We start from the raw sequence: 17,666 nt of genomic DNA on the forward strand, positions 1-17,666 counted from the left end.
GTGAACTGAGATGCATAAAAATGTGTTAATGGACCTGTATATTTGTGCTAATCCTAATCCAGTGACAAATGACAAACATACTATGTTCTTTTTTATTTTTTTAGTTTTGGCTGTAAACTTGGTAAGCACAGTTGGGAGGAGATAACACTAAACTGAAGTAAAAGGCGAACGTGGAGCCAAGTATTTTTCAGAGATTACGTTTACTTACAATATTAATAAAATATAATTTTCAAGGTAAATTGTTCCAGAAAATTAAAACTGTATTATTTAAACCACAGTTTTTACAAGCACAAATATCCTTCCCTACAGCACCAGATCTAAACATAATGGTGCCGTTTCCACTGCCCTACATGAGGATAGCAGGCATGACCCAAAGGTTCTTTAAAAAGAAGAAAGGAAGGGAAAAAAGGACTCAAACATTTTCATTTTGAGATTTTAAGGCTACAACTACGTTTTTTAAATAATAGATTTAAATCAATTGAGTTACTTTTCAGCAAAAGAGCAAACACTGTTGAAACTTTCATGTAGACGCTCTTAAAATAGCTTCTTTATACATGGAAACCTGACAAATCCTTAGAAGATTAAAAAGCAAACTGACATACTTTTTTTGGGCTCCTTCTTGTTGCATTCCGGCTAAATAAGGGGTAAGCAACAATCAAAAACACCCACATTAATGTGGAGATTAGGTCCATGAAAAAGAGTTCAAACACAGAGATATCTACAGGAGCCCCACATAACCTGGTGCACAATGATTAGACAAGTTGAGAATGCTTCCTTAGCCTCCATTGTGCCTGTCCCTTCCTCTTCCAGGGCTTGAAGAGTGGTGCTCCTTCCCTAACCTCTTCTCCCCAAGAAATCTCTTCCCTTCCTAGCTTTAGTCGTGGTTTCTGTGTCAGGATCTCCAGTACAAATCTTTTTCTGAATTCTAGATCCAGGTATACTAACTGGCTACTGGTATCTCCATTTCAGTATTCTACAGGAAATTTGAACGAATCATGGTCAGCTTAAACTAGGGATCTCCTCTCTCTTTCCTCTTATTCCTCTACATTTAACCTATTACCAAGTCTTATCAAACCCGCCTTGTTAATGCATCCTAAATCAGTCCCCTGCTCTCCATCATTGCCACCAGGACCTCTTCTCCCTGGATTCCTGCAACAGCCTCCTAACTAGACTGGAGTGCCTACTATAGTGCCTGGCAAATAGCAGATGCTTGGTAAGTATTTGTGAAATCTATCAACCAATCTTTGGGCACAATTCATAGAAGGAAATGAGGTTTAGCTTTTCCCCAGAGGAAGCTGAGATAGAATAGCTGTGACCTCTCACTAGGAATCTGCCCTGCAAGAATTACGCACATAAGAGAAGATACGGTTTTCTTGGAGAGCATTAGTTCTCCATTCTCTAAACAGTGGGCCAAGAAGAATTGGGAACTGTCTCCCATTTTCTTATTTTCAATAACCCCCCACTCTCTGTCCCCACGCTTCCCTTGGATAGAGAAATTCTCTGTATTTTGGTTCCAGAAGAGAAGTGAGCAAGTAAACCTGCTTCCCTTCCATCCATGGTAGTGGAGTGAGATTGTGAATTTCAAACACAGTCTTTTCCTTTTTTAGGCATCAGTGACATTCTAGTGGCAGCCATCTTGGAAAAGAGCTACTCACTTTTGCCAACTCTGATAGCTGGCCTGGAATCTAATCCAGTTTGCACATCCTAGTGTAGAATCATTGCTTGATGCCATCAGAAGCCCTGATTTACAGTCTTATTATGTGCAAACTGGGGATCACATTACTTTCCTGCCTTTTGCTTTGAAAATAAATGCTTTGGCTTTGCTTTGACATTTATGTGGCAGCTGGAAACCATTATCCTTTGACAATGCTTTATTCCATTGACAGTATCTCTTAAATACGCAGTATACTAGTCATACTCCTCATTCATGTGCTTCCAGTTTAATCCATGCCCCAGTGCCTCAGTGACACCCGCTTCAAGGATAATGTACTACAGAACAGGCTCTTCAGGTATTTTAAATAAAAAGTCTAAAGCCTCAGAGATACAGAGGTTTGAAAAACTGCCAAAGTAAGACACATTGCAACTACTTTTCATAACTTCTTTATGGTGGATTTGGTATTATTGTATGGCGTGTCTTGTGGAGCTCTTCTGAATAACACTGTGAATATGAATTTATGCACTAGGTATTTTTAATATTGAGCTTTGTGACAGCAAGCCACGTATCATTGCGTACTAAGAACCAAAGTCCTTTCTTCTCCTTTCTGTGGCAGGTACTGCATGGCCCTTTTCTGTGAGTGGTAATGGATCTCTGCTTTCACGTTCACGATGCCAGCGGGGATGCAACTTTCTGAGTGTGGTCATCACTAGAATAGCACAAAATTAAATCACAAGAAAAAGTGGTACATCTGGCCACCTACTTGTCTTCCTCAAGAATGGTACCAGAAGGTTTAGCACATATTTCCATTCCTACCCACCACCTCCCTGCCAGCAATTTCTCCTTCAATCAACAAAATCAAGCACATTTAAAGACAATTTTATTAATATTAAATACTGTTCATACATAATGAATGCATAGAATTGCTTTGTGGTTGTATTGTTTTTAATATGAGAATTAATGCACTTTGTGTTGAGAGTTGCGTTTTTAAAGAAGGTGGTTAGAAGGTCAAGACAGCAGACCCATAAACCTAACCTTGGCAATGCTAGTAATTATGTTGTGGATATGGCCTTCCACCTTAATGAATAGAAAGTATTCTGATTTTAAAATAAAACTTGTTAATATAAAAATTTCTCATTGTCTGGAATCTACCAGCAACACTTTGTGATATACAGCATTTATCTTTTATCATTTCCTCCCTCTCTCTGTGACTGTGTGTGTGGGTGGGGAGGGGGCTTCCTTTAAACAATTGGGATCACATTACAGGCATCTGAAATCTTGATTATTTTATGTTAGCTTCTGTATCTGAGAAATTGAGCAAACAACATCGTTTAATGGGGAACTTGAGTCTCTCATTTCCATAAAGATTTTCCTAGTTTCAATTTCATTAGAAGTTTTGTATTTAAACTTTGTTTTTAAAAAAGTTGGTATTTTGTAAAGCCCTATAGCATTCACTTATGATTTCTCTTTTTGGGGAAAAACTGAAACATATTTTGCATACCATAAAATTCCCCTTTTGTGCAAATTTGACCCACACGAACAGTGAACCATCACCACGATCTAGATAGAGAACAGTTGCATCAGCCCCAAATTCCCTTGTACTCCTTTAAATTCACCTGCCCCCCACTTCAGCAACCACTGATCTGCTTGTCATCCCTCTACTTTTGTCTTGTCCTGAATGTTACATTAATAAATTCATTGCTTCATATGCCCTAATTTGCTATTTTAAACAGTCCCCAATTGGCCCATATATTTGTTACCCATTTTTACGTTTATCATTTGAATTCTATGGTTAGAAATTGGTAATGTGTGTGTTCTGAAAAACCACATGGATGGACCATGTGATCTAACGGGTTCACCTAATACAATTCTAGAACCTCGGCCGGGCGCGGTGGCTCAAGCCTGTAATCCCAGCACTTTGGGAGGCCGAGACGGGTGGATCACGAGGTCAGGAGATCGAGACCATCCTGGCTAACACGGTGAAACCCCATCTCTACTAAAAAATACAAAAAACTAGCCAGGCGAGGTGGCGGGCGCCTGTAGTCCCAGCTACTCAGGAGGCTGAGGCAGGAGAATGGTGTAAACCCGGGAGGTGGAGCTTGCAGTGAGCTGAGATCCGGCCACTGCACCCCAGCCTGGGCGACAGAGCAAGACTCCGTCTCAAAAAAAAAAAAAAAAAAAAAAAAAAAAAAGAATTCTAGAACCTCAGGGTTGGAAAGAATCACCTAAATCAAATACTTCTGCAGCATATCGTTAATGCAATGGCTGTTGGACACAGCGCCTTGTCATATAGTTTCCAATTTTGTGCTCCTCCTCTGTCCTCTTAGGGTTATTTATTTTCCTCCTCCACACCCCTAGCAGCTGGCTTGACCAGGTGACTTGTCTGGCCAACAGCACGTGAGTGGAAGTGATATGAGCAGCTCTTGAGCTGAAGCTTTAAGAGCCACTGTAGTTCTGGCATTCCCTGCTCCCTTTGTAATGAAAAAAAAAACATATCCCAGACGGGGGCCGCTTCCTCTGCTTGGATCCTAGAAGGTGGAGGATGTGCAGCAGAGTCAGTGCACACCTATGACCCATATGTAATATGAAATCAACAAATAAACACACCTTCCTGTTGGAGATTTTGAGATTTTGTGCGTAGCACTTAGGACTTCTCCCTAGGACACTCTTTCCTCAGATACTGGACAGCCTAATCCCTCTCGTCCATTGGGTCTCTGTGCAGTGTAGAGACTACGACTTATGACCTTGCATAAAATGCATCATGTCCTCATCCGTGCCACACTTCCCCACTTCCATCTGCCTCACTCCCCCACTGGCATACACGTGCATTAAGGAACTCTTTGTTTACTGCTATGTCCTAAGTCCAGATCACGACCTCTAATGCTTTGAAAGTTCAGTAAGTATTCATTGAACAAATGAATAAACATTGTCTTAATAGAAAAACAAAAATAAATAGGTTGGTTTCTGTCAAACTGGTGTGGTCCTTTACTGTCAGATAATTAAAACTATATAACTTGATACATAGTTTTGATTTGTCTTCTAGTTCCAAAACTTACTCTAGGATTTTTTCTTTTTCTATTAAAAATATTTTGCTCTGTCTCGCTTCTTGTTTTTATTTATTTATTTATTTTTGAGATACAGTCCCACTCTGTTGCCCAGGCTGGAGTGCAGTGGCACGATCTCAGCTCACTGCAACTTCTGCCTCCCAGGTACAAGCAATTCTCATGCCTTAGCCTCCTAAATAGCTGGGACTACAGGTGTCCACCATGATGTCCAGTTAAATTTTGTATTTTTAGTAGAGACGGGGTTTTGCCATGTTGGCTAGGCTGGTCTTGAACTCGTGACCTCAGGTAATTGGCCTGCCTCGGCCTCCCAAAGTGCTGGGATTACAGGCATGAGCCACTACTCTCGACCTCTTTCTTGTTTCTTGCATCACAAGCTGCTTCAAATTCTTGGGATTACTCAGGCATAAATAAGTAAATGCAAACATATATCCATGAAAAATTATAGCATAACTGCATTGTTTTTAAGTATGTTCATCTCTAACATTTCAGGCTCTATGATGGCCACACTCACACACATCAAGGCATACAAAATCCTCAGTGTTGCCTTCTTCCTGCATGTATAGCCTGATTTCTTGCCACCTTGGATTCCAAATTTTCATTGAACAGACAGAGCTATTGATAGAACCTGTAGACTCCGGTCTCCTCGTGCCTTCTTCTCTACATTGAATGCTCTCTTTACTTCTCTTTACTGGACTCTTACTTAGTCTTTAAAATTCACTCATTCACACTTCAGCACCTTTTACAAGTAAACCAGGCACTTTCTTTGTTCTTGGGCCACTTTATTGAACCAAATAAAGACGCCTGTCACAGGGCTTCCATTCTAGGGGCAGAGTCAGACATAAATGATGCATATTAGCAATACATTATACACAGAGATTCTCCTCTACAGCAGCAGGCCCAAGATCACAACACTGCTGACCCTGCCCTCGATGGCTACAGTAGGCATCACCCAAAATGCTCAAGAAGGCCAAATAAAGAAAAACACTTAAACATTCTTGAGATTTTGTAAAAGGTCCTAAGTGTTAGGGAAAAAGAAAATGCAGAAAGCAAGTAAGGGAGACAGGAGTGCTGGGGCAGGGGAGGAGGAGGAAGGAAGGTTTGATGCTTTCTGGGTGGGAATAGAGTGCTTCAGGCAGAGAGAACAGCCTGTGCAAAAGGCCCTAGGCTAGGAGTACGTGCAAAGGACATCAAGGAGGCCAGAGTGCCCTCACATCAAGGTTGATTTAATTGAAAGAGAGGTGTGTAGGAAACAAAAAAGCAAAATAAAATTAGATTCAAGATGTCTGTCTTGGAAAAAACTTTGGCACAGGGAACTGACCGGAAGCAGAAAGATCAGAAGCATTCCCTTTTCTGAGAGACTGCATTTTCAAAGGAGCTACACATCCCTATCTGTTGGAAACATCAAGCAGCCCGTTAGACCTCCAGCTTCCATAAGCTATACATGGACTGAGAAACTCCCCGAAGAAAGGTATATTCCTCAACTTCCTCATCAGATTGGCCAAGGAAGATAACAGACAGGAAAGAATCTCCCAGGGGTGTGGCCAAGGGCCAAGGAGAACAGTGGCCAAAGGTGCTTCCCTAGAGACCCACAATCAAGGAACCTCCATGATGTCTGCCCACTGGGATGTTGGAATGGTCATAGATAAACAAAATGTGGCATATTTTTATGATGAAACACTGCTTGGAAATTAACAGAAAGGAACTACTGGTTTACACAACAACATGGATGAATCTCAAAAACATTATGCCGAACAAGAAAACGCAGACACAAAAGAATACACGTAATATGAATCCATTTATGTGAAGTTCTAGAACAGAAAAAAACAGATTACCTGGTTGGATGGAGGGGACGGACTGCAAAGGGACACAGAGGAATCTTTTAGAGATAATTAAATGTTTTCTGTATTGATGGAGCCTGCACGGGTGGATGCAATTATCAAAACTCATTGAACTAAGCAAGTAAGGTCCATGCATTTTCTTGTATGTAAAGGATACCTCAGTGAAAACAACAACACAAACAAAAGGGAATATAATGTAACTTGCACATGAAATCCCTAATCCCCAAACTATTCCCACATACTTCATCATCCACAGGCTTTAATATGGGGAGTCAGAGAAAACCAGGGCAGGTTTCCTGCCAGAGCAAAGGGAAGAAAAACCATCCTTGGCCTTGATTTTTCAACTGGCCTTGAACCTAATTGCTTTTCCATGTTCAGGTTTAGCAGCACTCTTTAATGTATTTTTGGTCATTAATTTAAATGTTATGCTTGACTTAACTGGAATGTTCACACTTTGACATAAATCTCCTATGTAGCACATTTATATTCTCCATTTATGTTGCCTACAGTGATTAGTAGGTCATTCTGGTCTGTGCTGTGAGAACAAGTCACTAACCTGAACCATCTGTCCTAGAAGAAGACTCAGCTCTACCGTCCCATTAACCCCTTTGCTGCCTGTTGTCACTCACGTCGAGGCTGTATATATCTTCATTTCCTGCCTATGTTTCAAAAAAGCAAAAGATCCAACACATTTGCATAAGCTCCATAAAGGGGATTTTATTTTGCTACATCAACTAACAACCTCTGTTTTTACCCTAGGACTGTACATCTTTAATGCAGCTATCTGTGTTCCAAAGTAATAAAAAGGGAAGACACTGACTTTTCAAGGAGCTTATGGAGTATGTGACAGAGCAAGCTTAGTTATCTTCTTTCTTTGGAGTTTATGGCCATTATTCGTCTTATTTCACAGGTGTGAGCTTGCTTACAGTCATCAGAGGCCAAAGCCCAATAAACATGGGATGAAGGACACAGGGATGGAGAGACCCAGTGTAGCTGATGGTGGATGGTACTTGCAAGGGGAGAGGGGCACTCAAGGCAAGGTAGGAGAGGGCACAGAACTCAGCTATTTCACGTAGGGACACAGGGCTTTGAGGAGGAGGTCATTTCTAGGTCTTAACTAGAGCATTTTTGGGTTTGAATCCCACCCAGAGCTTCCAAGGACATCGTTCAAAATAGTCAGAAACTAAACCTCACCATTGGTATCTCCCGAGCTCAGAATTTGTCTCAGTCCTTGCTCATGGGAGACCCTACTGGCTTTTACTGTTCCCAGCAGAAAGGCCAATGTCCAGCCTGCCTTACCTGCCACCCCTTCTGCTGATGAGGGAGGCTCAGCATGTTTCTCAAGCTTGCTTGTTCATGTTCCATACCACATCATTCTGGCTTCCCACTTCCCACCCACGTCATAGCCAAGAAGACAGAAATGAACGTCTCAATCTGGGGGCAGTCAATCTCCAGTCTGGCCAGTGACACGAGATAGCTTAAATTAAAAGGCTCAGCCTCACGGTAATTTCTCTCTTGGATAGTCAGAATTTTAGATAGACATGGAGATAACGATAAAGATAAAGATGATGGAGATAGAGAAAAATGGAGAGTTCCTGACAGGTACATGAATTGGAAAGACGCCTAACCTTAGAGGAGACAAAATGGAACATGAGTGAACTGGAATTATGGTTCAGCCAAAAGCCAACCAATGCAGTAGAGAAACGTCCTGGAGGGAGCAGGAGAAGACAGGGAGATGGGTCATTAGTCATTCTGGGCGTGGGGATTAGATGCATGCCTCCTACAGAGGCGAGGATGATATAGCCTGCAGCCTAGTGGGTTTGCTGGATGCCCTAATGCCCAAATTTCATTCCAGATTCCAATGAGGCTGGGTTACAGGGCTGTTCCTAGGATCCTGCAAGATGTCTAACTCCTTACAACTGTGTGTCTTCTTACAATAAGACCTCATCACTGATGAGACAGCAATGAATCTCTTTCTTGCTGGGAAGGATCTGAGAGAAAGAGAAAACAATCCCCTGACCACACATCCAGATTTTCTGCTGAGTTATAAGGTCTTTTTATCAGCAAAGCAAAACTTTCATTGGATAAAATCTCAGAGCAAGGACTTCAAGAGGGCTTCCATTATGTAAGAGGACTTCCCTTGGTCTTGAGGATATGAAAATCCTAACAGAAGCAGAAATGTTCCCACACATTATTCCTTTCAGTCATTCTCATCTGGAGGCCTGCGGTGGTGAGTGAGAGCAGGAGCATTAATGAGGACATTCACTGCCTCACGTGGGTCCTCCATTATCACAAGAGTCTCTGATTCTGGTTGCTGGTGATATTAGGGGATACCATGGACTGGATGTGTGTTCCCCCAACCCCACCAAGTTCATATGTTGAAATCCTTACCCCAAAGTGATGGTATCAGCAGGTGGGGCAGATCAGCAGATTAGGTCATAAGGGTGGAACCCTCATGATGAAATTAGTGCCTTTATAAAAGGGACCCTGAGAGCTCACTCATCCCTTCTGCGGTGGGAGGACACAGTAAAAAGACAGGTAGACATCTATGAACCAGGAAGTGGGCCCTCACCAGAACCGAATCTGCCTTGATCCTGGACTTCCCAGGCTGCAGCACTGTGAGGAACACAATCTGTTTGTTTATAAACCACCCTGCCTATGGTTTTCATGTTTATAGCACCCCAAACAGATGAAAGCAGGGAGTTGCCTAATAAACTTTGAATAATCTCCCTAAGATCAGCTTTTCTTAAACTTTAATGTGCATGGGGATTATCTGGGGATCTTTTAAAAATGCAGATTCTGTCCAGAGGGTCTCAGGCATCTCGGGTAGAGCCTGAGATCCTGTATTTCCAGCAAGCTCCCAGGAGACATTGATGCTGCTGGCCTGGGGACCATGTTTTGAGAGGAGATTGTGATATGACCCCCGCTGTCAGAGTTGAGAAGAGCTGCTCTCAGTGTAACAGCATGTCATGAGTGCTCATTAAAATACATGTGTAAATCACGGCCTCCGAGGCTCTGAGAGCTATTCCGTGTGACTTGATAGGGGATGTAAATAAACAAGCTCTCAATCACTTCAGTAAAAAGGAAAATATTTGAAATCTTATCCCTGAATTCCAAACCATTAAGGGACTGATGTCAGCAACTTTTTTTTTTTCCTTTCATCCTAGCAAATTTGTGACTATTGAGCTAGAATAAGAGACAGGCTGGAGGGCTGGGTAGGAAGGTTGGAGATAATTCCAGTTGGCCGAACTGTTTCATGAATAAAAGCTTAACACTTCACAATGAGGAAAAGGGAACTATTCATGACCAAGCATGTTACATGGTAACAGGCTCTGCTTCAGACTAGGTGTGCAACCTCCCCCTCACAATCACCTACCAAATCTATTTTATAAAATCACTGGAGAAGTGGGGTGTTTATTATAGATGAGCAGACTTAAGAGTCATTTTTAAAGACTCTGAAAAGCCTTGGCCTGAGGTTACTGTATTTATTGTATAGGAAAGAGACGGGGGAAAGGAAACAGCCTTCTCCCCTCGCTGTTGACTGTATGGATGCGTGTAAGGATTCCTTCTAAGGTACTGATAGTCCATTTACAAGACTCTCACCCTTAACCTTTGAGAGAGGATGAGATTTGAGGTCATCTTGAAGACTGGCTCAGTCTCAGAATCCCTGCAGACGACCTTTCAGTCTGTCAGTCATTCACCACCATCCCAAGAGTCCCACTGCTTCTGCAACATAACCTGGGAAGCTCCATAAGCCATTGATTCTGCCTAGGGATTGTCAAGGGCTGTGCAGTAGGTCACCTAAAGGTGGGAAAATCAACTTTGGGATGGCTGCTGGTGGATTGATTGCAAGGTAACCACTGGCTTTGCCCTTTAGGTGGTGGACATTCATCTTGGGCGCTTTCGAGGCATGAGACTTCCCTGATTACCATCCTTATTGCCCTTGAACTTCTCGTTAGGATGACCACCTCTTTCTGGGTTGCCTGAGACTTATATGAAAGGAATAGAAAATCCCAAGGAAATTGGAAGGTAGAACTTTGCTGGATCCTGACAGCGATTTAGGACTTGGGATTCATTCACAAAGATATTAAAGCAGAAGGCATTGGGGAAGGAGTTTGATGTTAAGCCTAATTAGAAAGCTTTTCCTATAACGAGCTGATTTGCAACTGGGAGGTGTTTTATTCTAATAATCTCATCACCTTCCCTCCAACGTCAGTGAAATTTCAAAGAGGAAGACAAAGGGGGAAATGTTCACTTGTGCTTGTGTAGCAGACAAGAGCTTGGACATCAACTCCAACCCACTTCTGAAGATGATGCTGAGAGGGAACTTGTGTCAGAAGCATCCAGGGATAAGCAAAGCAAGTGCTTCTGTTTCCTCTACTTCATCAGGCCACAAAGCTTGGGATTCCTTTTCTGAAACCAGAGGTGCCCCAAAGAACCAAACTCCTAACTATAAGCTAATACTGAACTTTGATATTTACAACAAACAAAAACAAAAGGGAAAATCTTGGTGGAAGAAGTCCACGTTGGACCAATCATTAATTTTGAACCCTTAAAAAAACAGGTACTAGTATCTTAAGAATACCAAACCATGATCAAGAAATAACAAGTTTACTTTTTTTTTTAAACTCTGATTTTTGGCACCCATCTTAACCAAGCAGGATTAATTCGTGGCCTAGGAGCTCTTCAAGCTTATGTTTATTTATAATATTCAATATTCCCATAAGTGCAAATGTTCCAAATGGAAGGCTGCATTTTGATAATGCCCATTGCTTCATTAAGATTTTATCATCCACCTACATTAAAAAGCCTCTCCCTACACTTTGTTGCTACGGCTTTCACCTTGTGTATTCCTGCTTTATTTGCTTAATCTTGAGATCTGGCTTCCCAGGCACTCTCAAATTTGAAACAAGCAAAGTTTGTGCATTAGTGTATCCTGGGCATGCATGATTTATGAATGGCAGGTTTCTTGGCACAATTTAATGGTACAAGAGAGACTTTGTTTTAAACATTAAAATGGAAGCCAAGAAGTGGCAACAATGGGTGGGGTAGCAGAACACAGAGCATGGAAAGAAGTTTGGGTCAAGAGTTAACCAGTTCTTACTTGGTCTGTTTCTTAGTCTTATGGACTGATTCTTCAATAAATTATAAGAAGCCCTGACATTTGACCAACTAAAAAAGCATTTTAAATTACCATTCTGATAACTTACCCCGACAAGCCCTCATTCTGCAAAAAATTTAATTGTTAATGTTTATATATATGAAGAAATCAAACATCTTTGACTAGTCCAAAATAAATTCATTTTCTCTTTAGCAGGCATCCTACTTACATTCAGGTCATTTTCCACCAAAATAATTCTTCCTCTGACAGAATCTTTTGTAAATCAACCTATCAGTCAATGCTACCAAATCTTTTAAAGAAAAGTCGAAACCTTTATAATATCAAGACAACTACCCTTCCTAAGTAAAATTAGAGTCTGACTTGTTATATGCCCCTGTAATATAAAGGTTCAACATACAAGTCTATTTTTCTCATTGCAAAATATGAGCTCAAGTAACACAATTTTTGTTTAATAGCTATAACTAAAACATACTTTGTAGAGCAAAATAATCATTAATAAATTATTCCAAATAATATCTTGTATTTGAGATGTTCCAATCACTTCAAACACAAACAAGCAAACTCTAACTTTTCTTTACCCATGGCTAAATTGAAGAATTGGTGAGATGATAACTCAGGTCTTCAAATAACAACACAGGAATTTTAAAGTTTTTGATACGTCATGCAATGATTGACTCATAAATGCTTCCAGGAGACCTGAAAAGTTTTGATACCAATGTTAGGAAATGAGGATTGATAAAACCAGTGGCTTGTGCAAGCTCAGGATTCACAGACAACTGAAAATTTTGCTTCCTACGGAAGCCTTCCATATTGTTTAGGGTAGAAGCAACTCTGAACCACATTCACCATTCTAGGCACATTTTTTTGTCTGCTTCAGAGAATACTGGCCAATTGGTAGAGCCTTACGTGGCGCATGGACACTATGGATTACCTTGTAGATTTTGCAACGGCAGAGTCATAATGCCTCCAGCTGCAGCTGCTGCCACCAGCCCTTGGATGTTGGTGAGATTCGCTGTTGGCAGTGTAAGAACCAGTCCTTGCTGGCCTCCTAGCTGTCCCGCCATGTTGAAGGGGATGAGGATTGGCTGGTTGAGGGCTGGGGGGCCTCCCGGCATCACGCCGGCCACAGCAGAAGCTAACTGCTGTGCCGTCAGAAGTGGCTGCAAGGAAACAGATAAAGCTAGCTCACTTACCTGTGGAACCGAGGCATGGGTTTTAAAAACATCATCCTTCCGTTTAAGCAGGGTCAGAAAGTTCCCAAAGAAGTACCAAAAAACATGCTGTATCCCATTTAAAAAAATGATTGGTAGAAAAAAATTTCAAAGTTGCATTTCATTGATATCTTTGGAAAATTTCATTTGGTTTGGACTTCTTCTGAGGAACTCAAATACCTTTACAAGTAATAACATACGTTTACATGCTGTTCTTCCAGTGAATTTCCATTTGATCCTGTCTGCATGTATTTGAAGCTCTCAGCTAATTTATTCTCTGTTGTTCCAGAAAGAACTTATTGGGATCAGTGGGATTTTTTGATTCAAAAAGAGCAACGAAATACTACTTTTGACTTTTAAATCAATAAAAATAATGTAGAAAATTTATTCAATGCTGGAAAGTCTGTATTGACACCACTATGCAGATCTATGGCTGGGGGACGTGCACACTAGCATAATCCTTTTGGAAAGCAATTTAGAAATAGATTATCAAGAGCTGCAAAAATATTTATCCCCCTTTAACTCAGAATATATTCCTAGGATATAGCTTGAAGATATTACTCAAAAGGAAATAAGATAACTGCATAAAAACCTGCATTATGTTTCAAAATACGTAAATATTGAAAATAGTTTATTACAGTACTAAACTAGATAAAATATTGCATAGTCATTAAAATGGATCATTATGACACCTCTTTAGAAAAGTAGAAAATGTTTGTAATATGAGAATACAATAGAAAATAAGCTGTAACTATTAAGTAAACTTGAATGACTATTGTTAAAATGGTAGAGTTATGTATGTACAATGACAAGATCTAAAACAGAATATAAGATATAAAAGTATTTGATGTGGATAAAACTTAAAATCTTTGAAAATAATTCTTTTGTTATTACTCTAACATCCTTTGCCCAATTAAAATGATATTATACAAACACATGTTTACGTGCACTATGGATGGAACAGCCCTTCTCTGGTAGGGAAAGGCAACTGCTGGGCATGTTTTGAGGGCAGCACGTGGGCTCTTCACCAGGATGACATGGGAGGGATTCCTGCCCTGGTCAAGCCAGATGACCCCAAGAGTCATTTGATTTTAGAGTCCTTGATTCAGGACTTTCATTGCAGCCTTGTGGGAGCCGTGTGGAACATAATAATCCCATATCTGTTGTTCTTCTACAAGAACCAATGCAAAACTCTTATGTGAAGGATAGGTAATTAATTACAGCATACTACCAAGCCCAATGTATAATAGCCAAACACTTTTCGAATGCTGTAGTTATTCTACCAATGAGATACAGAGAGGCTAGTAACTTGCGCAAGTCCCATGTCTAGTTGAGAAGGGGTTCAAGTTCAAGCCCAGGAAGGCTGCTCCAGAGCCTGTGTTTTACCCCATTCTTGTATCCCCTCCAATACAAAGAACAGATTTAGAGAAGTGGGGCTGCTTTATCTGAAGAATGAGGGGTGGTGTGGAGAGGGCTAAGTCCACACTTTGGCCATTCCTGCAGTGTTCCTTTCAGGACCCTTTGGGGGAAGACTCTGCAGAGCCCTAGGATTCTGCACAGCTGAGTTTAGAACTGCCGCTTTAGACCCCACAGGCCTTGTTCCTAATGTATTTGTGCACTTCGCTAAATTCACACCAAGTAACCATGCTTCCCTTTTTAAAAAATTACAGTTATTCTAATGAGCAAAATAAATATACTTCGGGAATGAATACAAAATTACATGCTGGCCCTCAGATTCCCGGTGTTACATCACTGCCAATAGTGATATTATGGTAAGAGGGAAGGCAAATGAGTAGTTTTCAGACTATATATGGGTCATAGATTTGGGGGGTTTGGCCTGCAGCATTTTAAAAATAGGATTTGTGGGCTCAAGGCAGGGCATGCACTCTCCAGTTTGTCACAGGGCCACCACTCCTCACTGACCTGGGCCTGTAGGGCTGCCTACCCAACCTGAAGGCATTAGAGTGTGTTACCCCCAGTATGTTCACAGGCAGGTGTGCAGGCATGCATACACGCAGACACACATAATTACACGAACACACACATGATGTTACAAGCATAAAATTATAAAGAGTATGACACCAAAAATCCTGTTCCTGAGAGTCCCAGGAAAACTCTCTAGGCTTCCATAAGCCAGCATACATTTGCCCAGGCTTTCTGTCCACAGGCACGGAGCGATCTGTGCTCCAAGATGGACTATGGGATCTGAGGCCACAGGGAGTCTCGGTGGCTAGTGGAATAAGAATGTCAAGACCAACCCTCACTCTAAACTTGCGTGAGCCCTCAGTGTGCTGAAAGTCATTAACTTCCAGGAGCAACAATGACAACAAAAGGGAGACAAAGGCCCAAGTCTCGGCTTCTCTTTCCATAAAAGCAGGATGAACTCTGAAAGCTTCACACTAAATGATAGAGGTAAAAAGGCAAAAAAAAAAAAAAAAAGCCCAGCCTTTTATAATTGTGTTCTACATCTCCATATAGCCCACATCAGGCTGCCAAAAAACAAATATTGGACTTTAAAAAATAATGATTGTATTTCTTTATTAATGCAAGAGCTATGTGTGATGTACAATATTGTCAAACCCAATAAGCTGAACTTGCATTAAAATTGCATTAACTCTTTTATATTAAATCACATCTTGTATTTCAAAAATGGCTATAGTAAGGCTGAAATAACTTAATTTTCTTCACACGCCAGTCATTAAAGTTTTACTTTCCAGAAAACTGCATGGTAACCAACAGCACAACTGTAGTGGGTTTTAAGTTAAAAAAAAAAAAAAGTGTTTCCACATGATTAAAGCCAACCTTTCCTTTAAGAAGAGAGAATAGCTTTGCAAACACATATTTTCTTGATGGTATTTAATAAATAATGTAGTCATACAGCTTTTCATACGAAAATTTATTACCATCTTTGCTCTGTTGGAGTTAATTGGACTTAACTCATTATTATTTATTTGGTTATTTATATGGTTAAACCATCCTAAATGCAGCCTAATGGAAAGCAGTTGAGAGATACTGACCTGTGGCCCAACTGGAAATGGTGGGTGGGTCTGACTGGCCTGGTGTTGGTCAGGAGTGCCTGGGTCTGATAGTGCCGGGTTTCCTCTGGCCCCTGGAATTCAAAAAAGAAATGCTCCCTTAATATATGATCCAGCCTGGGAACTGCACACGACCCCATTTTCCTATGATGTCACATAACGTTAAGGCATAGATGATATGACAGAGTGGTTTATCAATATCTCCAGTGCTCAAATCACTTATCAACTGCATAAATAATGATGAGAGACATTCAGGATGGCCAAGTTCATCAAGAGGCAGAAGAAAAGGACAGCAGTGAATGTAGCACAGTCAGTTTGCATAGAGTACGCCAGTGTGCCATATGTGTGGGAAACTACACCCTTTAAATACAAGCGAGCCACAGCTAATCTAGTATCCTAAAATTAAACGAAGTGTGATCTCAGATATGACCAAGTCCATCAATATTTTCCCCTAATATGGCTTTCCCCATCTCCTCCATACTCCTAAGCCCTTCTTCCATACTCTTTGGACACTGAATCTTATGACATCGCTTTCCTGAAAACAAAGCCTTTTTCCATATCACCTTACACAATGTCCTAAAAAGAATATGGCTCTCTCTAAGCAAGTGTCCCAGGTGCTAACTGAAACACTAGGAGTCCCACAATAGCTCCAGGGAGCTCCACCATGCTAAGCACAGAACACAGCTTGCTTCCTTTACTGGAATCCTACTGGACAGCAAGGCAGAAAAAATGAAATTCCACCCAAGGGCAAATCCTTCAAACTCTTTTAACATGGTCATTTCTCTGTGTGTGCTTCTGTGCTTTGTTTCAGGACAAACTGTAGCAGGTAAGATAGTGGTAGAAACAATAAATACACAAACAAACAAATAAAACCAGTGGCAATTTTTGAGAATTTCTACTTGGTAGCTTTGTTTCCTTGGAGTTTTCTAATGGGTGGTTGAAATCCAATTCCAAGCAAACCTTAACAAGATCCTCTTTCCTGATGTTTGTCCTATGAATAACAAGCGGAAGACAATTCAAACCCTGTTTACCGGCATGCCATGGACAACCCAGAAAAAAAGATATGACTCTGTCACACTTATAAATTTTAAAGAAGGTATTATTGGCTCATTTAAAACAAATTCTCCTATATATTCTCCAAAGGGACAGACTTATAAATAATGGAAACAGGGAAAAATACTTCAGCACATTAAGCTACAAATAAAATTGACTGCTACATATTATTCAATTGACTTCTATCTCCACCACGATGTGTCAATCATTACAGCATTTTATAATAGGATTAAGCAATAAATGTGCAAAGCCATTATGCGGAAATCTGAAAATCTGATTAATTTGTAATATTTTTGTGCAGAAAGTCAGGAATGGACATTGCTTGGGGAATACTTACAAGCATTCTATTGAAATTTCTAAATTGATTTGGAACAAACTAATAAAAACACAGACTTGCTGACATTTTATAAAGTGAATTCTGTCAAAATATGTTTGGCATTTTAATGATTGCTGTCATTTAATAACAAGGATACGATGACCCATCATAAGATGCCAATCATTTCCTCAGAATGTACAGAAGACCTTTCTTCTAAATTTTTTATATGTGATTTACCTATTATGCTTAAAAGCACGGCATTTTAAGCTGGGAGATGGCTTGTGCAGCGCAAACCTTTCAAATCTCTGTTCTTTCTTATATACCCAAGTCCCATTTTGCCCTAAAATTCTCGGCAGAAATTTACGTACTTCA

The 17,666-nt window shown here is 40.6% G+C and overlaps 1 long non-coding RNA gene across 1 annotated transcript; it reads right to left on the reverse strand.

The window, feature by feature from the left end:
• Positions 1-11,274: 11,274 nt before the first annotated feature.
• On the reverse strand, positions 11,275-16,028 carry LOC144339862 (uncharacterized). Its single transcript, XR_013415386.1, has 2 exons — positions 15,908-16,028; positions 11,275-12,839 (listed from the first exon to the last, which is right to left on the reverse strand). It is a non-coding gene; the product is annotated as an uncharacterized LOC144339862 (long non-coding RNA).
• Between the last annotated feature and the right edge of the window lie 1,638 nt (positions 16,029-17,666).

This window comes from Macaca mulatta, chromosome 3 (assembly GCF_049350105.2).
Source record: "Macaca mulatta isolate MMU2019108-1 chromosome 3, T2T-MMU8v2.0, whole genome shotgun sequence".
NCBI classification, from domain to species: domain Eukaryota; kingdom Metazoa; phylum Chordata; class Mammalia; order Primates; family Cercopithecidae; genus Macaca; species Macaca mulatta.